The sequence below is a fragment of the Zea mays genome, chromosome 10 (assembly GCF_902167145.1).
Source record: "Zea mays cultivar B73 chromosome 10, Zm-B73-REFERENCE-NAM-5.0, whole genome shotgun sequence".
Taxonomy (NCBI): domain Eukaryota; kingdom Viridiplantae; phylum Streptophyta; class Magnoliopsida; order Poales; family Poaceae; genus Zea; species Zea mays.
Window position 1 is genome coordinate 12,356,497 of NC_050105.1, and position 7,147 is coordinate 12,363,643.

The 7,147-nt window shown below is 40.2% G+C and overlaps 1 long non-coding RNA gene across 1 annotated transcript; it reads left to right on the forward strand.

The window, feature by feature from the left end:
* Positions 1-5,566: 5,566 nt before the first annotated feature.
* LOC103640865 (uncharacterized) lies at positions 5,567-6,518 on the forward strand. Its single transcript, XR_559897.2, has 3 exons — positions 5,567-5,763; positions 5,845-5,892; positions 6,418-6,518. It is a non-coding gene; the product is annotated as an uncharacterized lncRNA (long non-coding RNA).
* The last annotated feature ends 629 nt before the right edge of the window (positions 6,519-7,147 follow it).

A 7,147-nucleotide genomic window follows, 5' to 3' on the forward strand; every position in this document is an offset into this window, starting at 1 on the left:
GCAGGAAATTTGCCAATTTTGGGCGCCTTAATACAACCTATATCACATTGATCCCCAAAAAAGACGGGGTTGACAATATTAAAGATTTCAGGCCTATCAGTTTGGTGCATAGTTTTGCCAAGTTGGTCACCAAAATCCTTGCTAATAGATTGGCCAGCAAGCTTAATATGATGGTGTCACCTAATCAGAGCACATTTATAAAAGGGAGATTCATTCAAGACAATTTCATGCTGGTTCAACAAACCTCCAGGCTACTGCATCAGCAAAACAAGGCTAGCTTGCTGCTAAAATTAGATATTACAAAAGCTTTTGATTCTGTCTCTTGGCCTTTTCTGATCGAGGTAATGAAGAAGTTGGGTTTCAGGTAGATTTGGAGGGATCTGATATGTGGGCGTCTGGCCACCTCCTCTACTCAGATTCTTTTAAATGGATTTCTAGGTCATCATATTAAGCATCGTAGGGGACTTCGACAGGGAGACCCCCTCTCCCCCATGTTATTCATTTTAGTTATGGATGTCCTTGTCTACCTGTTCTCAAAGGCAGAAAATGATGGTTTGCTTCAGCAGCTTTCTAGTTCAAAAAAGCTCCATCGAGTCTCCATGTATGCTGATGATGTAGTCCTTTTCTTATGCCCAACACTGACAGATATTGACCTCACTCTTAGCATTCTTCAACTGTTTGGAGAAGCCTCTGGGTTACACAATAATGTGCAAAAGTCAAATGTGTACCCTATTAGATGCTCTGAGGAGGTGCTGCTCGAAGTCCAAACCTTGATGCCATGTGAAATTTCAACCTTTTCGTGTCGTTATTTGGGGCTCCCTTTATCCTTACACATGTTGACAAGACAACATTTCCAACCTTTCGTGGATAAGATAGCTGACCAGCTTCCTAATTGGAAGGCTGACTTAATGACAAGGGCTGGAAGAAGAGTGCAAGTTCAGCATGTTCTTACTAGCATGACGGTATATTTAGCGATGGCAGTGGATAACCCACAGTGGGGTTTGGATGCTATTGATAAAATTAGAAGGGGGTTTCTATGGAGAGGCCGCAAAGAAGCTAGATGGGGTCATTGTCTTGTTGTCTGGGGAAAAGTCTGCCGCCCCTAAAGCTTGGAGGGCTTGGTATTTCTAGTCTTCGAGAATTATGTTGGGCGCTTCGACTAAGATGGTTGTGGTTACAAAATACTGATCACTCTCGCCCCTGGTTTGGACTTCAAATATAAGTCCCAAAAAAGGCTAGAGCTTTCTTTTCTGAAGTAGTGACCACTGAAGTGGGGAACGGAACCAATACCAAATTCTAGAAGGATAAATGGCTGAATGGAAAAAGAATTGCAGATTTGTTTCCAAGGCTGATTGGCGCAATTCCAAAGCGGGTAATCAATTGTAGGACAATGAATCAGTTGTTAGTGCCAAATGGATTTCTGATATCAGAGGAGCTTTGTCAGTGGGGGTTTTAACAGATTACCTTCAAATTTGGGATTTGATATATGATATCGAGCTGCAACCGGAGGTTGACGACAAGCATATCTTCAGTATTGCCCTGAATGGTGTGTACTCAGCCAAATCAGCATATGAAGGTCTATTTCTGGGATCTGTGACATTTGGACACTATAAAAGAATCTGGAAATCTTGGGCATTGCCAAAATATTGTTTCTTCCTTTGGTTGGTTGCCCATAAGAGATGTTGGATAGCTGATAGATTGGCAAAGCAAGGCCTGAATCATCCAGAGAAATGTCTTCTATGTGATCAAGAGGAAGAAAATATGGACCACCTCCTTGTGCAATGTTCCTTCTCACGATAATTCTGGTACCTTTTACTCAGGAAATTCGGTCTTCACTCTCTTGCACCACTACCGATTGCAAACTCCTTCCTAGGATGGTGGGAAGTGGTGGGAGGAGCAGTCCTTAGTCTCACAAAAAAGGGCCTTAACTCTCTCATCATTTGGGAGCTTGGACTTTATGGAATCGTCGAAATAAATGCATTTTTGATGGCTGCAATCCAAGTATGTCCTTAAGTCTCAGAGTTGCTGATGAGGAAAGAAGAAGGTGGGAAGTAGCTGGGGCAAAAGGCCTCGCTCATTTGGCTACAACATTGGTAGAGCCTTAGGAAGATTTGAGTAATTTGTTTTTTGATCCCCTTATAGATCTATATTTGTATGCATGTTTCTAGCCTCCGTAAGGAGGTCTGTAAATTTTTGTTTCTATTTTCTTCTGCTTAATATATAATGGGGCGCAGTTCTCCTGCGCGTTCGAGAAAAAAAAGATCTACAACGTAGTCAAAAAGTTTTTGGACTGAAACTATTTAAAGTCACAAAATACTATTGTAAGTTTGTAGATTTTAAAATTCAAATGTAAAATTATCAAACAATCTCAGATGTTAGATATGGTTTGAATAGAATTTATAGTTATCAATACAATCCACAACTTTATAGTTATCTTTTTTAAATCATTTAGAACATGAAATATATGTTCTAAGTTTATAAACCTTAAAATTTTAAAAATAAATTTATAAATGACCTCAAATATTCACATAGCTAATACAAATGTTATAATGGTCGACCTGAGATACATGTAAACTGTTATTAAGTTTTTTATTTGAATACGTTTAGTGTCTCAAGTGTTTATTTTAAATACACATATTTTAATATTTAGGTTTTAAAAAAATAAAGAATCTTGGATGGAGAGACATCATATATCAAAGTTTCATTGCTTGACAAGATTTAAAACCTTATAGTTAAAAGATTTTTCATTTAAGTATATTTGTTTCAAAGACATTCAACATAAATTATGAAAAATTTGATATAAAAAGATAGCATAATATATATGGACATAAATGAGTGTGTGGTGCAGTGCAGTAGTATAGAGATAATAATGTTAACTCATAAAGGCACGTACAACCTTGTGCCTTTGAATCGGTATTCTAAGTATAACAAACAACTAAGAGATTGTATGATACAATTTTGAGTCCCTAGATTTTAAATACAGTTAACAGACTATGTATAAAAAGTTTTGAAGAGATAGCCTCTTCGTGAACAGCTCATCCATTGATTTTATTGTACTTACCCTCTAGAGATCCCTAAAGAGGCGTTTGATTCCTCACTCATGTCACTATAATTTCCGGTGGTTGCCATTATTCAATAAAAACTTTGGCTCCTGCCATTATCTACGTTCACATGTACAGGACTCGCTTGAGAAGACAAAAAATGTCCTATGTTGGGTTGACAGCAACGACAACCCTTTCGCAGGGGCCCAGCTCTCCGCGGCCGCCAGTAGCAGGTGCACCGGCCCAACCTCTAGCACGACGGGGTCGATGTGGAACACGTTCAACAGGGAGGGAGAAAAGCGAGCAAGAGGGTAAAATGAACAATACTGATGTATAGTACTCCCTCCGATGTACTATTATTTATCGTTTTAGATAAAGTTTGAGTTAAACTTATAATATTTTGACTATAATTTTTTTGTTATTTAATTTTGGAATCTAATATTTATATGTATGATTTGTTTTAAAAAGTACTTTTATAAAAATATAAATACATTATGAGTTTGTTTGTATTTTAGGGAAAAACATAGATGAATGCTATATTTTAGAGACTGTCGTTGTCCTAAACGATAAATAATAGGACATTAAAGGGAGTACACACGAGAGCGAAGATAATGGTAGGGGTCAAATATTTTTTGTCGGATACCACAAATTATAATGACATCTTTAAAATAGTCAATTATATATTAAAAACCTAAAAATTGGTTCATAGCGCGGCACACTAGCGCGGGAACTGCAGGCATGCAACTACTTAGACCTTGGAAAATGAAGTCACGCTGTCACGGTAACAATTACTCCCTCCATCCTAAAGTATAGTTATTTTTAATCCATGTTTTCGTCCACGTTTATACAAATGATAATGAATATGGCTCGTGCCTTGCGCTTGTATTTAGACAATTAAAAGAGTATTGCTTTAAATATATAGCAACAATAATATATTTAGATGCATATGATAGAATTAGCCGAATAAAAAATCATTTAAGTGGAACAGTTCGGTGGACAAATGTAGATAAGTGAGCGGTCTAGATGTTATATTACAATGATGTTATTTGCTGATTGCTGACCATTTGAACGACTTTCACCTGATTGGTCTATCTCTCCAACACCAAGGCACTTGAGGCTATCTCCAGCGACGTACCCTAAATTTCATCCTCTAAATAAATATTTCTCATCCTTTACAACACGCTCTAAAAGATTCCGTCATCTATATCTTTATCGTCTCCAGCAACGTCTTCTAAAATTCATCTTCTATATCTTATCATCTTTAATGTATTAACTTAATTAATAGAATTTAGTCATTTGCGGATTACACAACAACATTAGTATTGTGGCTGATGGCTGGAGCATTTCCTCAAACACTATGAGTGTGTCGTCCGGTGGCTGTCGTAGATGTTGCCTTCACGTATGCACACAAGAAGACAACCACAAGCCACCTGCAACTCGCATCCTTGTCGCACGGGAGGTCTCAACGCCAGCCACCAGCTACTCGCGTCGTCATCTCGCCGCTTCTCGCCATTCACTACAAGAAACTAATAAATGTTCGTGGGTTAATTTAAGAACGTGGGTACCGACGTTCTTAATTGAGTTAAGTTCATGGGTTTGTTGAAGAACATGAGTACCCACGTTCTTAGTTTAAAATTGTGCGCCCTAGCTAAAACCGTCGAACTTATCGTATTAGGAACGTGGGTACCCACGTTCTTATATTAAGTTCGTGGGCCACGTGGACACCGTCCAACTTAACCCAAAAACCTAAATCCCCAACCCGCCCACACGACTCTCTTCTTTCTCGCCCACTGCACATACCGCGCACACTCCTCCACCGCGCCGCCGCCAGCCACCGCGCTCGTCGCGCCTCCGCCACCGCTCCTCCACCTCGCGCGCCGCCGCCACCACGCCCAACCGTGCTCGCCGAGCCTCCGCCAGACCCGTGCCCAACCGTTGGGTGGCAGCTGCTGCGGGAGGGCGGGCGCTCTCAGCGAAAATGGGCAAGCGGTAGGTGCCCGTGCGCTCTCAGCGAAGGTGCGTGCCGACTGCTGAAAGCTGGCCAGGTATCAGCTCAGCTGGCCGCGCTTTTCTCCTGCATGTTGTCCATGGCATTTCTGATCCGTCGTTCTTGAGTAAATTGCACTGCTCCATTAGTGGTAGTAGGACGATTAGACCCCGTTTCAAAAACTAAAGCAAGCTCTCTTACCTATCACACCTGTCTCTTCAATTTTGAGATTTCAGTGTTTTCCATTTCTGAAATCTAAAGCAAGCTTCACTGTGAGATCTACTTTAATGAAAAAGTAAAGAAACATTTAAAATATCTGATTAATCACTGTTAGTTTCCTCTTCCCTTGGGTTATATTGGAACCTGATTAATTCACTGTCCATTTCTTTTGATATTTAGTCCAATACTACACAAATATATTCATTGTTTTTGTGATCCTGTGTCCTGGGCTTGTGGCCTGATCATTGTTAACCTTTCTTCTCCAATTTATTACATGATAGCCTTTGGCATAACTTCTTCATGAATGATATATGCTAGCATCCTGCAAGGTTTCTGTGTTTTATATTTTTCTTTTTATTCATCATGTGTTGCATGTAGGTCAAACCACTGTCGATCAAGTATGGGCTTGGTATATCAGACCATGATACTGAAGGGAGGGTTGTGACTGTAGAGTTTGGTAACTTCTACCTGTTAACTGCTTATGTACCAAACTCTGGTGATGGTCTAAAAAGATTGGTAAATAATCAGTATTTTTCTTACTAGTATGAACCATCTGAGGTTAAAATCTGAAGTCCATGAGCATGTATTTCTCTGCAGACTTACAGGGTCAAAGAGTGGGATCCATCCCTTGGTAACTACATGAAAGTATGTCTTTTATTCTGCTACTTATCTTCTATCAAAGTGTAAAGCATATTTTTACTGAAACAGAAGTACCGAACTAATTTAATGTGCATTTTGTTTATGTTATTCTGTGCTCATTTATTCTTCTTTTTTCTAGGCTATTTTGAGTCTCTAGTTGAGTTGGTTAGATGGCTTGAGTAGCACTTCTTCTGAGTTCAACTCTCCATGGGAGCAAATTTTCAAGTTAGACCTGTGTGAGCTGTTCTTAATGCAATGTTCGGGGACTGTCTTCCCCCTGCAGGTTGAGTTTTTTAAAAAAAGAAATCTTGTGTTTTTCTGTCTATGACAGTAATGACCATAAACCTGGCTTTTGCATTCTTCGCGGTTGTTGTACTGTGCAAAAAATACCATGCTGCTGAAATATGCATGATTTTTTCAAATACAATTTCACCTCCATTTACGGACTTCAGTAGTGATCAAAGAACGACACAATATATCTCATGCTGCTAAGTTCTGAGATGACCATACACGTCTCTTATGATTGTGCAGGAATTAGAGAAATCGAAGCCTGTCATACTAACTGGTGATCTTAATTGTGCGCATCAGGAGATTGATATACATGACCCTGCTGTGAGTAACCATCTGTTTGAATTTTTTATGTTGTATCGTAAATTTTTAGTCTCTCACTTAATTGTATCCATATTTTAAGTTCGACGGTACCCACGTTCTTAATGTTAAGTTCGTCGGGGCCGTTGAACTTACTTCTCTAAGTTCGTCTAAAAATCGTCGTCGGCTATATTCGTCGGTAAACCCACGTTCTTACTGTAAGTTCGTCGGCTTATTACATTAAGTTCGACGGTTTGTCACCCACGTTCTATAACCAGTTTCCTGTAGTGATTTTCGCGGCAAGGTGTACATCGTCATGGATCTTGCCTGGAACCGGTGACGCGTGTGCGCCCCGCGGCCACGCCGGTGTGGCGGCGAGAGGCGCAGCGGCTTCGACCAAGCTGAGGCTATCTAGGCCAGTAGCACACCGATGAAGAAACCCCATGGACGCGGCTTCGGAGCATCGTCTCGAGATCAAAGAACAAGTCGAAGTGAGCCGCGATGGCAGGACGAAGACGATTTAGCGTGCGCATAGGAAGACACCATATTTAGAGGACGACTGTACCATCCGCTAATATAGAGAACCTTTTAGCGGACCTTGATGGGGGAGTAAAGTAGCTGACTACACGGTATATTTAGCGGATAGAAAGATTTACAGTGTGCTGTTGGAGAC